This window comes from Sceloporus undulatus, chromosome 2 (genome assembly GCF_019175285.1).
Source record: "Sceloporus undulatus isolate JIND9_A2432 ecotype Alabama chromosome 2, SceUnd_v1.1, whole genome shotgun sequence".
NCBI classification, from domain to species: Eukaryota; Metazoa; Chordata; class Lepidosauria; order Squamata; family Phrynosomatidae; genus Sceloporus; species Sceloporus undulatus.
The window spans coordinates 165,667,229-165,686,592 of record NC_056523.1 but is presented as its reverse complement, the minus strand read 5'-3'; the positions used below and the strand labels follow the sequence as shown (position 1 = coordinate 165,686,592).

The 19,364-nt window shown below is 42.1% G+C and overlaps 1 protein-coding gene across 2 annotated transcripts in view; it reads right to left on the bottom strand.

Annotated features, from left to right (window-relative positions):
• SCN8A (sodium voltage-gated channel alpha subunit 8) overlaps positions 1-19,364 on the bottom strand; it is a 120,271-nt gene that overhangs the window by 90,695 nt on the left and 10,212 nt on the right. The gene's annotated exons all lie outside the window — the stretch shown is intronic.

Sequence of the window (19,364 nt, the reverse complement as noted above, 5' to 3'; positions counted from 1 at the left end):
TTTTCTTTGCAGAGGAAGCCTTTATGCTGGGAAAACAGGAAGGAGACTGCTCTGTGCTTCCCTGCATGAGGGCTGACAGTGTGAGCTTTCTCTCACTGAAGGAAAGGGAGTGGAATTCTAGAAGCTGTGCACTGATGCAACGGCACTGCAGCACTGCAGACTGAAATACAACAGAGCACACGGGCTTTGGCACTTAAGGGAGTAGTCTAGCTGTTGGACGGGCTGGAGGTGCAGAAATAATGTCATTGCTGCTGCACGCACCAGACACAGATGGACTGGCTTATAAAAATAAGCACAGAGGATGCCCTTCTGCAAATAAGAGGAAGCCTTATCAGCTCTGTATCTCCCTCAAACACAAATGCACTCTCACGCACAGTCCTTGGAGAATAAAACGATGGGCTAGCGAATCAGGAATGATGACTCAACATATTACTTGAAGCCAGTGATCCCTTACAGGACCAGATATTATGATGCATCTTTTCCAGTATTAAATCAGTCATGAACATCATTAAGATGCCCAGCTTGTGTACCTTACCTCTCTTATCCTGCGACCACAGAGAACAGTGGGCTAGATGAACATTAGTGCTACCTGGAGTAGACTCTTTTGGAAATCCCATCAATTTAAGTGGGTCTGTTCTAGGTCAGACACTGGATTTAGCTCAATGAACATAATTTTAACAGGAGTTTGCTACAAATTAAGTATTCCTTATCTAAATGCTTTGGACCATCTGTGTGCCACCTTGGGTCCATTTATGGGAGAAAGGCAGCATGCAAATGAAATAAATAAATAAATAAAATAAAGTGTTTCGGATTTGGGATTTTTTTTTATTTTGGAATACCTGCATTTGCATATACATACATAATAAGTTATTTTGGAGATGGGACACAAGTCTAAACACAAAATTCACTTATATTTCCTACTGTACATACCTTATACCCATAGCCTGAAGGTAATGTTATACAATACTTTAAAATAATTTTTGTGCATGAAACAAAGTTTATGTATATCAAACTATCAGAAAGCAAAGGTGTCACAATCTCAGCCACCCATGAAAAAAGTTTTATTTTTGGAGTATTTTGGATTTCAAAATTCCAAATAAGGAAAACTCAGCCTCCTGTGGTGCCTTGCTAGAGTGCTGAACTCTGTCCAGCTCAGGGTCAGAGCCCAACTAGGCCTTAAAGCTGTCTGGGTCATCCTTGGCCATATATTGTCTCTCTAATCAGCCTACTTTGAGGACTGTTGGAAAGATAAAACTAGAAGAAAGTGAAATATGTCAGCTCTTTGGAGAAAGGATGAAGTAAAATAAATGAGTATGTAAGCAAATATAATTTGTGAGGAGTGTTATTTCTTAGGTTACTTGGCAGAACAAGGAGGCAATGGGTTGATGTACATTGCTGGATTCATCATGACTAAGATTGCAACAAATAACTAGATTAATCAACTGAAATGTTTGCTAATTAAGCACAGAAGACACATCTACTTAGCAAGGCTGAGATGGCACAGTTTTGTATTTATTTATCTAGGCTCTGGGATGTTAAATATTATAATAGATAACAAAACAAGAAAAATGACCTGGGCCTTCATGTTGTGCACAGTAGGTTTTTCTTTGTTCAATCCTGCACTTTCTGGAAAGTTATTCTTTGGACTACAATTCCTAGAGACCTCCAAATAATGCTTGTTGTGAATATGATTACTGGTCATATTGGTTGGGTATTCCGGGAACTGAAGTCCAAAAGTAAGTTTTCTGAGCTCTGTCTTTGACATATATAAAGCATCCATCTTGAAGTTTTGATAACCTATACAAGTGTTTAAATTTCCCAAATCAATACTGGGAAGTTTGATTAATCAAGAATTCTTTCACACATTCCTTTTAAATCTACAGTGCCTTTATTGATTTAAATTCCTTCTCTTGTTTTTAATTATGGTTTTTATTGTTAGCTGCCTTGTTATTGCTGTTTTTCAGTGGAAGGTTGGCATATAAATATTAATAAATTATTATTGCTACTAGTCCCCCTCCTTGTATATCAGTTGGCATAGACACAACATATTAGTTCTGTCAAATGGCTAGTAGTTTATTCAGAGCAAGCATTAGAGTATCCATGATTAATTGGTTTTCCAGCCTTACCTCAGTGAGCTGGGCCTCTGCCACCAGGCAGATGGGCCTAGAAGTTCTTGTTCGCATTATGGCAAATGTTAACAGCTGTCCAGTGGCATGAAAGACTTAACTTGCATTAGTGACCTTGTTGGATATTTTTTGCATTCACTTTGCAGTTTGAGGCATGAAAAAAAATATGAAGGCTGAGAATAGAATGGGGGAGCAAATTCTTGTACAGTTATCATTGATACTGGGGGAGATGGGTCATGCTTGTGTACATACTTTGATTTTGTTTGCTTCTGTGCTATATAATCCTTGCATCCGAGAGAGCAGGCTCAAGTTTACAAAAGTCCACGCTACCAGCTTCTTCCTTCTTTCTTTCTTTCAGTTAGCCTCAAAGGTGCCATGAGATTCTTTTGCATACTGATAACCCTTGAGATACCATCTCCCATTGGCATTGACCAGGAAACAGAGTGAACTCCAACTCAGGTGTTTTATATGTCCAGCAATAAGGATGTGATTTGACTGTCAGCTAAGGGTAGGCTTTGAGGGCTAAATTCTACCACTGGCTGTGAGGGGGTGCTGGAATGCTTCTCTGCTACATACCATCTGCTGTATCATTTAACACCATGTTATAGCAGTAATGTATATCAGTGTTTGGTGCTGAAAGAACCCTTGGAGAGGCCTGGCACTATACCCAGTTCTGGAAAAAAATAGTTATGAAAGAGATGTGAGCAACCTGTGACTCTCCAGATATTATTAGTTTGCAATTCCTACCACCCCAGTTAGAACAGATAATGGTGAGTGATGATGATGGGAATTGCAGTCCAGCAACATTGGGATGTCGTGGGAGTGGGATGGGGCCCAAGTTGTCCACAGTAATCAGACTGAAATACTCAGGCCACAGTATCAGAGCCATAATCAGGTCAACTATGTCCTACTGGCTGTCTTACCTCCTGAAATATTCAGTCTCCCAGAAGACAAAGAGAGTGAACCAATCAATCTTCAATAGACCCATAATACAAGGAAGTCAATACAAGAAGGCCAGGTTTCTTATGACAATGGGGCTCACAATCCCTAACAGTACAATTCTGCTTAGATTTATCCCCACCTTCACAGTCTGCTGCCCCCCTTTTCCCTTTCAGATGCCAGCTCCAGTATACTTTTCAGTGCTTTTGAAGATGAGACAGCTTTTCAGAATGAGAGTTGGGATGTTTGGGAGTCTTCTTACCATGTGAATTGAAGGGAACGGCAGGGCCACTGTAAGAGAGGTGTCTGATAACTACTGCCTGAGAGGACAAAGAGGAAACAATGAATTTCAAGACACTAAAACTCCCTGAGAGGAAACAATAGATGCACTTTGATCTGCATCCGATAACAACCTTTGGCAGAGCAACACAAACATCGCTAAAATGAAAATTAATGTCCCTATCAGCTTCCATCATAACCAGGGACTGTCCAGTCATCATTCCCACCCATACAACCAATGTAACTAACTGATATGCAGGACCAAGCTACTCTGCTTTGTTTCGAGGTTTATGGCTGAAAGTGGAGGATAAAAATGTTTTGTATTGAGGAAAAGGAACATTATCTCTAAAGGACAAATAGAATCATAGAATCATAGAGTTGGAAGAGACCACAAGGGCCATCCAGTCCAACCCCCTGCCATGCAGGAAATCTAAATCAAAGCATCCCCGACAGATGGCCATCCAGCCTCTGTTTGAAGACCTCCAAGGAAGGAGACTCCACTACACTCCGAGGGAGTGTGTTCCACTGTCGAACAGCCCTTACTGTCAGGAAGTTCTTCCTAATGTTGAGGTGGAATCTCTTTTCCTGTAGCTTGCATCCATTGTTCCGGGTCCTGTTCTCTGGAGCAGCAGAAAACAAGCTTGCTCCCTCCTCAATATGACATCCTTTCACATATTTAAACAGGGCTATCATATCATCTCTTAACCTTCTCTTCTCCAGGCTAAACATCCCCAGCTCTCTGAGTCGCTCCTCATAGGACAAGGTTTCCAGACCTTTCACCATTTTAGTCGCCCTCCTTTGGACACGCTCCAGTTTCTCAATGTCCTTTTTGAATTGTGGTGCCCAGAACTGGACACAATATTCTAGGTGGGGCCTGACCAGAGCAGAATACAATGGCACAATTACTTCTCTTGATCTAGACACTATACTTTTATTGATGCAGCCTAAAATTGCATTGGCCTTTTTAGCTGCCGCATCGCACTGTTGACTCATGTTCAACTTATTGTCTACTTGGACTCCTAGATCCCTTTCACATGTACTTTCATTCAGCAATGTGTCTCCCATCCTATATCTGTGCATTTCATTTTTCCGCCCTAAGTGCAGTACCTTGCATTTCTCTGTGTTGAATTTCATTTTGTTAGCTTTGGCCCAGCTTTCTAGTCTATTCAGATCATTTTGAATGTTGATCCTGTCCTCTGGAGTATTAGCTATTCCTCCTAATTTGGTGTCATCTGCAAATTTGATAAGTATGCTCCCAATTCTGTCATCCAGGTCATTGATAAAGATGTTGAATAACACTGGGCCCAGGACAGACCCATGTGGGACCCCACTGGTCACTTCTCTCCAGGCTGAAAAAGAGCCATTGTTGAGCACCCTTTGGGTTCGGCCAGTCAACCAATTACAGATCCATTTAACAGTTACTTTGTCTAGCCCACATTTTACAAGCTTGTTTGCAAGAATGTCATGGGAAACCTTGTCAAAGGCCTTACTGAAGTCAAGATACACTATATCCACAGCATTCCCTTCATCTACCAAGCTGGTAATTTTATCAAAGAAAGAGATCAGGTTTGTCTGGCATGACTTGTTTCTCTGAAACCCGTGTTGACTTTTTGTGATCATGGCATTGCCTTCTAGATGTTCACAGATTCTCTGTTTAATGATCTGCTCCAGAATCTTTCCTGGTATTGATGTCATACTAACTGGACGATAATTGTTGGGATCCTCATTTTTCCCCTTTTTGAAGATGGGACCAACATTTGCCCTCCTCCAGTCTGCTGGGATTTCTCCTGTTTTCCAGGAGTTTCCAAATATGATTGCCAATGGCTCCGATATTACATTAGCCAGCTATTTTAATATTCTTGGATGTAGTTCATCTGGTCCTGGAGACTTAAATTCATTTAGATTAACAAGGTATTCCTCTACTATCTCTTTATTTATTCTGTGCTGAAATTCCCCTATTCTGTCCTCTGCTCCATTATCCTCAGGTTGAGCACCCTTTTCCTTTTCTGAGAAGACTGAGGCCTGTTACAGACTGCCAAAATAAAGCTGCTTCGGGTCTCTTTGGAGGTATGCTATTTAAATGATGCATGGGTCCTAAGAGTCCGGAGGTCGCACCAAAGCCACACTCCCTTCCTAAGCACTGGAGGGCAGCTTTGGTGCAGCTTCCGGATTCTGCATCATTTAAACAGCAGACCTCCAAAGAGACCCGAAGCAGCTTTATTTTGGCAGTGTGTAACAGGCCTGAGGCAAAGAAGGTGTTGAGTAATTCTGCCTTTTCTCTGTCTTCTGTTAGCATTTTGCCATCTTCTCCACGCAGTGGCCCTACCGTTTCCTTCTACTTCCTTTTGCTGCGGACATATCCAAAAAAGCCCTTTTTATTGTTCTTAACCTCTCTAGCAAGCCTGAGTTCATTCTGCGCTTTAGCTTTTCTGACTTTACCCCTACACATGCCTGCTATTTCTTTGAATTCCTTTTTTGTGATTTCCCCCTTTTTCCATTTCTTATACATGTTCCGTTTCAAACTTAGCTCAGTTGAAAGTTCCTTAGTCATCCATCCTGGTTTCTTGAGACACCTCCCATTTTTCTTTCTCACTGGAACTGTTTGAAATTGTGCCTTCAGTATCTGTCTTTTGAGAAACTCCCATCTAGCCTGAACTCCCTTCCCTTTTAGTATTTCTGACCACGAGATCACCCTCAATACTTCTCTAAGTTTACTGAAATCTGCTCTCCTAAAGTCTAGAATGCATGTTTGACTATGCCTGGCTTCTCCTTTCCATTGTATAACAAACTCCAGGAGAACATGGTCACTTCCACCTAAGGATCCCACCACTTGCACCATTAACCAAGTCATCCTTGTTGTTGTTGTTGTTAGCTTTGGCCCAGCTTTCTAGTCTATTCAGGTCATTTTGTTCCTGTCTTCTGGAGTATTAGCTATTCCTCCTAATTTGGTGTCATCTGCAAATTTGATGAGTATGCCCCCAATTCTGTCATCCAAGTCATTGATAAAGATGTTGAATAGCACTGGGCCCAGGACAGAGCCCTGTGGGACCCCACTGGTCACTTCTCTCCAGGATGAAAAGGAGCCATTGTTGAGCACCCTTTGGCTTCGGCCAGTCAACCAATTACAAATGCCTTGTCTAGCCCACATTTTACAAGCTTGTTTGCAAGAATGTCATGAGAAACCTTGTCAAAGGCCTTACTGAAATCATGATATACTGTCTCCGCAGCATTCCCTTCATCTACCAAGCTGGTAATTTTGTCAAAGAAAGAGATCATATTTTTTTGAATTCTGGAGGACACTTGCCCACCCCAGAACAACCATAAAAAGTTGCATTGCATGACCTAATGTTTTCTGACCTCCAATGAGGATTCCAGTATATTAAAAAAAAAAGGTATTTCATAATACCCAAACACACAGAGCCACATGTTTAGATGAGGTGGGACATCTATTTTGATGGCTGTTATCCCTCCTAGTTTGCAAAAACTAAAACAAAATAAATATTAAAAATGGTAACCACACAATTTCAGGATCTTTAAAATCTTACTACATTGTTGCCTGAAACCTGAACACATTTTTAACAGCTGAAACTAGAGCACCTTTTAAATAACCCTTCAGGTGATAATGCCATAAAATGCCTGCCTTGCAGGTTTAGCTCTTTGGGAATTCTGCAACAAAATGTGATAGACTCTGAGGTCCTAAAATGTCACGTCTGCTCGGATGAAAGTTAACAGTTAGAACAAGTATTAAATGTACAATCTTATCAAAGAACATTAGAATCCAAAACTTTTTGACAATATCCAATTTAAGATCTCCAGTTTAAGAAAAAAAGTTCAATATGTTGTTCAGCACTACAAAATGTCAGAACAACTTTGACTTTAATGCTATGGGAGATGCTCCCATGTGGGCTAATCTCACACTCCTCTGATAACATCTCTCTCTGTGTATATGTGCCTCCAGGTTGCCTGTTGACTTATGGTGACCGCATGAATTTCATTGGGTTTTCTTAGACCAGAAATACTCACAGGTGGTTTTGCCAGTTCCTTCCTCTGAAATATATAACCTACAGCACCTGGTATTAATTGTGTGTGTGTGTGTGTCTCCCATCCAAGTTCTAACCCAAGCTGACCCTGCTTAACTTCCAAGATCAAATGGCATCTGGTGCCTTTAAGATATTCAGGTGAGGGGCAATTGCTCAAGTCCTTCCTACTCAATTGTTCCTTCCCTACTCAGTGATAATCAGGTGGAAAAGACTCATGTGATCAGCCATGCTCATATGTAGTTGGCATACCAAATAAATTAAGATGTGATGGAAAAGTGGCTCCCATGAATGAATTCTTAGTGAAGATAGGTAATTGATGGTCTAAAGTTGTATTTAGGAATTTCTGATTTTACCCTATTTTCAAAGATTCACCTCCTGTAAGAACACATCTTCCCTTAGGAATAGATCTGGCTCTACCATCAGGTAGAGTGGGGCAACTGCCACAGGCAGCAGAGACTGGGGGTGAGCAGGGGAAGCTTCCCAGTTAAACTCTGCAGTTGTTCAGTCTCTTGAAGGGTAGAAATGTTTATACCATACAGGTTGTCCTTGGGCTCTTAAACAAGCCTTCTTCCTCAGGTGTGGAGGATGCTGCAGCCTCATTGCCAGTGTTGTAATAAGATTTAACTGCTAAATCAGTCAGCAGTTAAATCAGGTGACACCTGGTGTGGGAACGCCATAGCCTCTCAGCATTTGCAGCCAGGGGCGATATCCTCATTCTGCCTAATGGTTGGACTGGCCCTTCTCTCCTTCAGTAGCCGGGGATGGGGCCTATAGCAATGCTGTTAAGAAACTATTCTTGGTTTGTGGGAATGCAGTGATTCTTCCCCACAGATAAGTCACCTATTACACCTGTCATGAGTGGGCCTTGCTAACTTTACTTATATGTTTTTTGCACTGCTGCTGAACTCAAAGTGAAGCACTTTGTGGTCATGTACAAAGCTACCAGTTATCTTAAGAGTGAACAGATCAGACAGTCAGTTAGATCTAAGATATAGCCACAGCAGCTACAGCCAGCCCCACCATATCAATGTTGTTGTCATCATCCTCATCATCACTATAGGTCTCTGTCACAATGGCAGCCCTTAATTTCAATTAACATGATTATTTAGGGAAGATGGATAATAGACAAAAATGGTATTTGGCCAAAGCGATGGTATATGTGTGTGTTAAAAGCCTTTCAAGTGGTTCATGATTCTGCTATTCTAATGATGGCTTCCAAGTGCAGATAGGATATGAAAGCTGTGCCTTTTTCTCCTGTCTGTATCAGTGGCACAACAGCTGTCCTCAACCTGAATCACTCAGCAAATTTGTTAAGGCAGAAGTAGGGAACTTGCCACTCTCCAAGCAGTGTTGAAATCCAAATTCCCATCAACCTTAGCCACCCTCAGTTAGTGATCAGGGATGATGAGAAGTGCAAGTACAAAACATTTAGAGGGCCATAGTTTCCACACTGTTTCTTACCACAGCTTCCAGATTGTACTTTCTGCTTGAGCATCCAGCTACCTTACTGTCCAGCGAGGAAGGAAACCAGGTAAAATCTCAGGTGGATGCGACAGTCAGGAGCACTTGTTATCAGCTTCGGCTGATACGCCAGCTGTGACCCTACCTGGGCCGGGCGGACCTTGAAACGGTGGTACATGCTCTGGTAACCTCTCGGTTGGATTTCTGTAATGCGCTCTACATAGGGCAACCCTTGTACCAAACCCAGAAGCTTCACTGGTATCTCCAGGACCAGCCATATAACACATATTTTGAAAGATCTACATTGGCTGCCCATTTGCTTCCGGGCGCAATACAAGGTGTTGGTTATGACCTATAAAGCCCTAAATGGCTTGGGCCCAGGGTACTTGGAGGACCGCCTCTCCCCATATAATCCGCCCCACACTCTTAGATCGGTCGGGAAGCAATTGCTAAGGGTTCCCAAGACGAGATATATCTTGTCTTCTCAAAGGGCATTTTCTGTCTCGGCCCCGCAGACCTGGAACTCCCTTCCCGACAACCTCCGCTCTGTCACCTCCCTTGACCAGTTCAGGAAGGAACTTAAGGCCTATCTCTTCCAACAAGCTTTCCCCCATGTGTCTTGACATCTGTTTTCTCTCCCGTTATACAGTTGCTATTCGGCTAGTTTGTTTCTCTGGTTTTATTTTTGGAAATTGCAAATGTTTTATTGGACTGTTTTTTATGATGTTTTTAGCTTGGTATGTTTTATATTGTATACTGTTTGATGTATCCATGTTGTAACCCGCTTTGATCTTTGGAAAAGCGGGCTAGAAATAAACATTATTATTATTATTATTATTATTATCGTTATCGTTATCATTATTAAAAGGAGACCAGGGGAAGGAGAGTGCAGATACAGACTACAAAACCTGGCTACATGTTGGAATTCTGTTGAATACAAAAGAAAGTTGCTACATAGGAAAGGAGAGGAGGGAGGAAGCCCTGATGATGTGGCAAAGTCTAGAAAGCAGGTCATGTGACAGGTGGTTCCAGAAGAGGATTTTTATGCCTCATTCAAAAAGTTCTTTTTTCTTTCTTTATACACACACAATAAAGAAGGAAAAGATGAAATAGCTCCACAGTATCTTTTGATTTTTCCATCTGGAAGTACCCTCAAAGAAACTGGGAATGCAAGGTTTCAGGCTTGCGAAAATGAAATGGTGGCAAGAAGGACATATGCTGACAATTCATAAATATTTTAGAATGTCAGAAAGAAGTCAAGGAAGACAAGCTGTTCACCTTTTCTGCAGAGAAAACAATGGCTGCAGAAAGGTTTTAGCTGAACATTAAGAAAAACCATTGCTACGAAATGAACCATTCAGCAATAGAACACATGCTATGTAGGAAACATGTGGAATCTCACTCTGTGGTCACTGATGGTTTAGGCTCAACTTAACCAGGCTGAAGACATATGTTTAAATGACTCATGAGACTGTTGAGAGTTTTAAAATATTCTCTGGCCATGTTTACAGTGCTTTTTTACAGCTCAAAGTGGAACTGCGCGAAGGATCAGGTACCAAAGAGCTCCAACAGGCAATGACTGCCTTCTAGTAACTGTCCACCATGTGATCATGGAGAGGCATGTCTGCTTTATATTTGATGGTGTTTACCTGTCTATTTTACCCAAGACATTTTGTTCTTGGAAACATGTTGTTATTGTTGTTGTGTGCCTTCAAAGTAATTTAGACCAAAGACCAATCTAGACTGTTTCCCTCAATACACAATAAAATGACAACCAGCAAACATTGATCGGTAAAAGCACATATTTATTCTCCCAACATATTTTCCATACTTTTGATTATGCCAGATCCTCATCAGAGGAATTCTGAATAGGAAAGGGATCAGACTAAATTATTCTTGATCCTAACACGGGAGACTCAAAAGGACAGATAAATGAAGAGGATAACTTTATTTAGGATCTCCCTGATCAAGGACCATGGTAACTAAAAGGGTCTGAAACATACTGGAACAACAAATTCTGCTTGTTTACTCACTCTTTAAAAAACTGTTTGGGAGGGGGAGGTGAAGTTAAGATAACTGATGCGATTGGATGAATGTAATAATGTTTCTGTCTTATCTGGCTTTGTATTAATATGTGAATTTAAAAAAAAGAAAAAAAAGGGGGAAAAATCTGTTTGGCTAGAATCCTATTGGTAAGTTCCAACTGGGATGGACCCATTGAATCAATTGCTGAATTACAAGTCAGGAGAAAAGTGAATATTGATTTCATGGGTTTACTCCAGTTGGAACCAAGAAACAGGTTTTAGGTTTTTGTTCTTCCCAGTATCCAACCAGAAGCCTTAAGGAAGCCCATAAGCAAGACAATAACTGTGTCTTATTTCTTGGCATCTTGTAGTCAGTGGTGCATTGCTTCTGATCCTGAAAGCTTTACTTAGGCAGCATGAAGAATGGCTATGGTGGGGTACAGGGTACACCTACACTGTAGAAATAATGCAGTTTGGCCCCACTTAAACTGCCATGGCTCCATCCTACAGAATCCTGTGAGGCACCAGCACTGTTGGCTGAAAAAGCTAAAGAATATGTAAAACTGCATCCTATAGGATTCTATAGGATGGAGCTGCAGCACTTAAAATAGGGTCAAACTGCATTATTTCTACCATGTAGGTGCGTCTACACTCTCCAATCAATCTCTCTGTCATATTTATTTATTGCCTTTGTGCCCACTAAGACTCCCAAAGTGTCTAACCACTACCCATGTTGGCTAAAGGATTAGAAGCAATTCAGGATTAGAAGCAATTCATCACTGAGTACAAGATGTTGAGGAACAAAAAAAAGAAAGAAAAAGAAACAGTTATTGAACTACAGAGAAAAGCATTACTTTAGAAACAGACAAAACAGTTTTAAAAGTCCATTCTAAACCCAGGCCTGTTACAAACGGGTAGGAAAGTACGCGCAGAGCGCGTACTAGGATTAGAAAGGGGCGGTGCTTCTGCACCCCCTAACAAAATGATGGCGGCTGTTCCACACGGCCACCGCCATGAGGACGTCACGACCGCGCCGCCTCTATACGGGGTGGAGCAGATGTGATGTCCTCGCTCCGCGCCAGGGCGCTTAGTGCGCCCTTAGAGCGGAGCAGGAAGGAGCTCCGTTTCAGAGCTCCTTCCTGGTTTGGTCCACTGGGCGCAGCCGTCACACGGCTGCACCCAGCAGACCAAAGGAGAAAGGGGCCAAGCAGCCCCTTTCTCCTCCTCCCCGCCCCCACGGGGTGTCCTTGGGTCTTGAAGCCCCAAGGACACCCCTTTCCAGGCTGCGGGGAAGGGGCCTTTTGCCGCTCCCCCGCAGCCTGAAAAGCGGCGGATCGGGGCCTCAGCGGCTGCTGCTCTGGACACTGAGACCCCAATACAGCGGGGAAAGGGGCAGGTGCAGCCCGCCCCAAACGGGCAGTCTGTAACCCGCCCCAGTTTTAAAAACCAAAGTCCATATGAAACAATGGAGATTTTGTTGGCCACCAGAATGAATGATGGAATCAACCTGACATCTCTTGAAAGGAAGTTCCACAGTCACCTTTCAGACATCCTAACCCAGAGAAATGTAGGACTGGGTGGGTCAATAACAATACTGTAAACTGAGCTTAGAATCAATTTAGAAGTCAGTGCAATTGGTCAAGACAAGAGTCTGGTTGCCACATTTTGCTCTAGCTGAACACTTTTTATAGGCAGCTCCATGTAAAGTATATTACAGTAATCTAATGAAGAGGTAATAAAGGCATGGCTACCGTGCCAAAATCTGTTTCCTTAGGAAGTGAGGCACATCTGGCACAGTGGTTGAATCTGGGTGAAATCACTTCTGGTCACAGGGCCTTCTATGCTACAACTAAAAGCAATCTCCCTTTAAAGCCATTTGCAACAGTAGCAGCACATCTCCCACTAACAAATCCTGGAGTTTATCAAACGGAAGGAATTTCTCTTAAATTCGAATGAAAAGAAAGTGGGACCAGAACACATTCACTTAAAGACGCTAATTTAGCGCAATTATGGGACTGCACATTGCATTCGAACTGGCTCCCCATTGCCCAAAAATAGCATGCCATTGCCCGAATTTGCGTGTGGCAGTCTATCACCCAGTAACGTGAAACCACATGATTGCGTTTGGACTGACTTCCCATTGCCCGAAATTGTGTGTAGCAGTTTATCACACAATAACGTTAAACCCCATGATTGTGTTCAGATTGCCATTGGATTATACTTCCAATTTTCCTTGTCTGATAAACTCTTCTGTAAATTAACTCCGATTTACTACTCCACGAATAAGATTGCCAAATCTCTTTCTAGTGACCACAGTACTAGCAGGCTAAAATTCTCCATATATTTTGACAGCATATGCAAATAATATAAGCTGAAGTAGATTCAAACAGCTGACAAGAGGAAGTTAAGGATACAGTCCTGCATACATTTCCTTCTGAGTAAACACTGTGAATGCACTGTTTATTTCTAAGTAAACACATGTATAGAATCAAGTAGTATGGGCTTTGCTGTGTTGGCCACAAGTTTGCTGCTGGTATGTTGTTGTGTGCTTTCAAGTCTTTTCTGACTTATGGAGACCATATGGTGAGACTTATCATGGGGTTTGCTTGGCAAGCTTCCTCAGAGTGCATTTTCCATTGCCATTCTCTGATGTTGAGTATGACTTGCCCAGGGTCACCAAGTGGGTTTAATGGTTGGGAGGAGAAACTACTACACCATGCTGGCTCCAGCAGTACATATTGTTATTATGTTATGGTTTATAAAACCTTTTAATAACCTTAAGTTAGTTGTGACTATCCCATTCATTTCAATGGGGGTGCTCTAGTTAGGAGTAACATTGGACGTAGCCCAGTGTTGACAATTTTAAATGGAATATTGAACATATTTTCTGGAATGGTTAGTGTTGATGTCAAAAGAACTGGATATGTAAAAGACCACAGCCTTATCTGAGCTTTTAAAATGCAATCAATTAATTTAATTTGAGCAAGTTATTTATTTACTTGATTTGTACCACACTATTCACTCTCAAAATGGACTATCTGGGTACTACAGTGAAGACATATGTTTCATTATAAAGTTGTATGGCAGCAACTCTACAGTGCCCTAAGCCTTTAAACAGTTTGGGGTGGAAAAAACAGGGGTGGGAGTCAGTTTTTAAAGGTGGAGTATGTGGTGCCAGCTTGCTATAGCCAAGTGGAAGGTGGGGGTGTTTCTTTCCAATTCTGTCATGATGGCTTTTTCCTCCAAAGAAATGCTTTCCTTTTCTCCCCTTTTCCCATCTGTGCCTGGGGAGTGTCCAGGGACATATTCTATCTCACTGGTGGAACTCCTCTCTTCACCAAGCAAATGAAACTTCTGCCCCGTTCATAGGCACTACACCTGGCCTTTCCTACTACTCAAAACTGTGCTCTTAGAAAGACCGCCTTATGTTATCGCTTGTACATTAAGACAGGTACTTCAATGATAGGGTAGTGGGGTTCAGACAAACAATTATATACGCAGAAATCCAGGTAGATGCATGCTTCAAATGTTTAATTTTCAAATATGCACTGTAACCAGGCCTTCCATTATCAACATCGCATAACTTTATCAAATGTTCCCCGCAGTCCACTTACTGGTGCATTATGAAGTTACTACCATCAATAATTAAAAGCCCATTATTCAAAAGAAATGAACAGATATTTTTTTTGAGGTCAGATTCATGCCTCTGTATGTGTTATCCTCCTTTCTGTGCAATCCTCAGCCATTCACCAGATGTGTTTGTATATTCTGCAGTTCTCTTTGAGAAGAATTTTATATGCGTAATTTACATTTCAGCACTAAAAATCACCACCACCACCTACTTGTTTCCTTAAGCTGGCTTTGTGTTTGTATGTGTCACATTAAATACTTTGGACACTCATTTAGCAACAGTAATACTGTAGCTCTTTATGACTCTTTTGAACCTCATACAATCTCATTCATCCTCACAAAATTTCTGTGCGGCAGGCAGACAACTTTGATCATATTTCTGCCATGAAAAGATTGAGAATGTCTAGGGACAAGCTGGAATTTGATCTTGTTATCATCCATATCTAAGTCTCATATCTAACCACTGGATGATTCTTTCTGTTCCTTCTAATATGTCTCCTCCTATGCTGTGTGTACCAGACCAGTGTTTAAAGAAGATATGAATGGTATTCATTCCTGTGATAAAGATACAGAGTAGCTACGGCTGGTCAGGTTATTTTGGTGTCTGAGTCAAAATATCCTACCTCTCTCTCTGTCTCCCACTAAACTTATATAATAGTAAATTAACAATTTGCTGCCCTTTCGTGATATCCCAAATCAACTCACTTGATTTGCCTAACATTAGGGTCATTTTTGCTAAGTAGACATATGTTTCCCCCTCTTAAAAATAAAGGATGCTGTCTGCTTTGATTGATAGTGCATTCCAAGTTAGGAAGTAAAGAGACTTTCATTTTAGTTGAGAACCATTTAACTAGAGATGTCAGGGAATGAATCTGGAACATTCTGCATTCAAAACAGATACTCTGCCACTGAGTGACAACCTCTCCTTAAAGGCCTAGCTTCAGCTGTATACAATTGTTAAGAATCTGTCAGGACCTCTCAGATCCAGAGCAAGACTCATTCCCCTGGACCCATAAGTATGAGCTTGCAAATGCTTTTGCTGTACAGGCAAAGACTTCTGTGTAGGACTGCTTGCAGACAGAACAGTAGATCCCTCTTTGAGGATTGAATATTTCTGTACCCGTTTAATCTGTAACTCAGAATGTAATCAAAATTTAGATCAATGGCTATAAGTATGCAAACCAGGGATGGGGGACCTCAAATTAATAAAACGAATCCAGTCCACAAAAGCTCCCCATTCTAGCCTGTGGGGAGCCTCCTTCTCATGCCATGCCCCTTCTTCAAGTGCAATGGGCAGAGGAAACCCCACTCTTATCTCTAATCAGAAATAAGGGGACAATACCAATCAGCAAAGGTGCAGAAGAAGCCAATGTTGGTCTTTTAGGGGCTATACAGACTGGCACTTTGTGCTGGCCTGTAGGTGGAGCCATGGTGCAACATCCACACACTGGATGCCATGACTCTGTCCCCATCATGTCATAACACTGTACGTCCTTTTAGATGGCATGAGGCATCATGGCGCAGCCCTGGCACTGCATCTAGATGATGCAGTGCCAAAAGGGCATAATCATGCCACGTGGTCACAGTTATGGCACCCTTTAGAGGGCACAAAAAGGAGCTAGTTTTTCTCTAGAGGCCAGATTGGTGCCACGGCATGTGATTGCTGTGGCACCGATCCACCCAGTAAGGGGCGGCTAGATGCTGCCCATCTGTACAGCCCCTATGATGCTAAAACATGGCTTTCCATTAAAGCCTTTGATGTTTAATTTTACTAATTTCTAAAGTGTACTTGTACATGGTTTTAAGTGTTTAAGCCTTTTCTGCTCTTTTAAAATGGGGATTTGTTTAATATATTTTCATCCTGTTTATATTTTTCGGTTGTCTTTATATGGAACTGCTGTAAACTGTTTATATAGTGGACCCTTGTTATACGCTGGGGTTTGGTTCCAAGATCCCCCGTGTATAACAAAATCCGTGTATGCTCAGGTCCCATTAAATATAATGACATAGCAAAATGGTGTCCCTTATAAAAAATGGAAAATCAAGGTAAATTTATACTTTTTTGGAACATTTTCAAACCGTGTATGCTTGAATCCGTGTATAAAAAATCCGTGTATAAGAAGGGCTGACTGTATAGTTTCAATTACATGCCACTTTGAGATCTCACCACAGAGGACAGGTTAGAAATATTTTAGTAAATAAAAAAAATAAGAAAAATAAGTTGATTCCTGGCAGAGCCATGGCCTTGAACTATATTCCTCTAGAGACTGCCTACCTCAGCCAGTGCTTTGCCTGCCCTGCATCCTCCAAAGAGTGGGGAAGGCATGGGAATGGTCTAGCTGACCAGACCAAGATGCTGCCTGGAGTTGACAATGACAATCTTTAATGGTGAATAGACCCATCACAGCATACAGTAACTTAAAACATATAAATAGAAAGATTACATATAACATTATAAAACCAATATAAAATAAAGAGTTTTATTAAAATGCAGAAAGTTAAGAGTAAAATTAAATTGTCAAATTGCATTGCAATTTTGGGGATTAGCAGCTTTATTTACACAAATCAATAGTCCTAGTCTAATCCTTGATGGCTGAAACAAAGCAACTATAGTTCCCATTTATAAAAAAGGCCAAGCAAATGATCCCAGGAACTATAGACCAATAGGCCTGCTGTCCATAATGGGAAAACTGTATGCTAGATATCTTTCTTCCAGATTAACCCTTTTCTTAAATCAAAACAACACCATCTCTGATGCTGAAGCTGCCTTTAGGGATAATCACTCCATGAGCAACCATTGTCTGGTACTAGTTCACCTTGCCGAGAAATATTCAAAAACATCGCTTGGCAAACTGTATGCAGCTTTTATGGATTTAAAAGACACTTGATTTTATCACCAGGCTTAAAATGTGGGCTAAATTAGAGTCAATTACCACTGATCATAGAATCATAGAATTGTAGAGTTGGAAGAGACCACTAGGGCCTCCAGTCCAACCCCCTGCCAGGCAGGAAATCCAAATCAAAGCATACCTGACAGATGGCCATCCAGCCTCTGTTTAAAGACCTCCAAGGAAGGAGACTCTATCACCCTCCGAGGGAGTGCATTCCACTGTCAAACAGCCCTTACTGTCAGGAAGTTCCTCCTAATGTTGAGGTGGAATCTCTTTTCCTGGAGCTTGCATCCATTGTTCCGGGTCCTGTTCTCTGGAGCAGCAGAAAACAAGCTTGCTCCCTCTTCAACATGACATCCTTTCAAATATCTAAACAGGGCCATCATATCACCTCTTAACCTTCTTTTCTCCAGGCTAAACATACCCAGCTCCCTAAGGCATTCCTCATAGGGCATGGTTTCCAGACCCTTCACCATTTTTGTCGCCCTCCTTTGGACACGCTCCAGTTTCTCAATGTCCTTTCTGAATTGTGGCGCCCAGAACTGGACACAGTATTCTAGGTGGGGCCTGACCAAAGCAGAATACAGTGGCACTATTACTTCTCTTGATCTAGACACTATACTTTTATTGATGCAGCCTAAAATAGCATTGGCCTTTTTAGCTGCCGCATCACACTGTTGACTCATGTTCAACTTGTGGTCTACTTGGACTCCTAGATCCCTTTCACACGTAGTTTCATTCAGCCAGGTGTCACCCATCCTATATCTGTGCATTTTATTTTTCCGCCCTAAGTGCAATACCTTACATTTATCCGTGTTGAATTTCATTTTGTTAGCTTTGGCCCAGCTTTCTAGTCTATTCAGGTCATTTTGGATCTTGATCCCGTCCTCTGGGGTATTAGCTATTCCCCCTAATTTGGTGTCATCTGCAAATTTGATAAGTATGCTCCTTGTCCTTATATTTACAAAAGTCAATCAAGAGTAAGGTTGGGTGCCCAGGGGGTTCTCTCTGATACCATTCCTATGTCCAAAGGGGTGAAGTAAGATTGTATCTTCACACCAACTCTATTTAATTTTTACCTAAACAACCTCGAAATGGAGCTGATGGACAACAATGCCCATTTACCCAGATTAGGCGACAGGAGAGTGCCAATCCTATTATATGTGGATGATACTCCCTGTGAAGGACTCCGTGCGCAGTCTGGGGGTGCTTCTTGATTCGTCGCTCCATCTGACTGCTCAGGTGAATGCGACGGTCAAGAGCACCTGTCATCAGCTTCGGCTGATTCGCCAGCTGCGCCCATACCTGGCCCAGAGGGACCTAGAAACTGTTGTACATGCTCTGGTAACTTTGAGACTGGATTTCTGCAATGTACTCTACATGGGGCAACCCTTATACCAAACTCGGAAGCTACAATTGGTGCAGAACATGGCAGCCCGGCTGGTCACTGGTGCCCCCAGGACCAGCCATATAACACCGGTTTTAAAAGATCTCCATTGGCTGCCCATTCGCTTCCGAGCCCAATATAAGGTGTTGGTAATTACCTATAAAGCCCTAAATGGCTTGGGCCCAGGATACCTAAAGGACCGCCTCTCCCCGTACATTCCGCCTCGCACCCTCAGAACGTCTGGGCAGCAGCTACTGAAGGTGCCTGGGTCCAGGTTAGTCTCCACGACTCGGAGGACGTTCTCCATAGCTGCCCCAGCCCTTTGGAACGCGCTGCTCACTGAGCTCCGCTCGTCCGCTACCCTGGCCCAATTTAGGAAGGATCTCAAAACCTTCCTATTCCAACAGGCATTCCCCGAATAAATATCCTGTGGGCCTCCCTCCTCTTTCGTGGCCAAGAGGCTGGGCTATGGGGCTTTTTACTGTTGTCTTGTCTTAACTGTGTTTTAATTGTGTATATTATTATTATGATTGTTTTAACCTGTTGTGAGCCGCCCTGATCGTAGGAAGGGCGGCATATAAATAAAA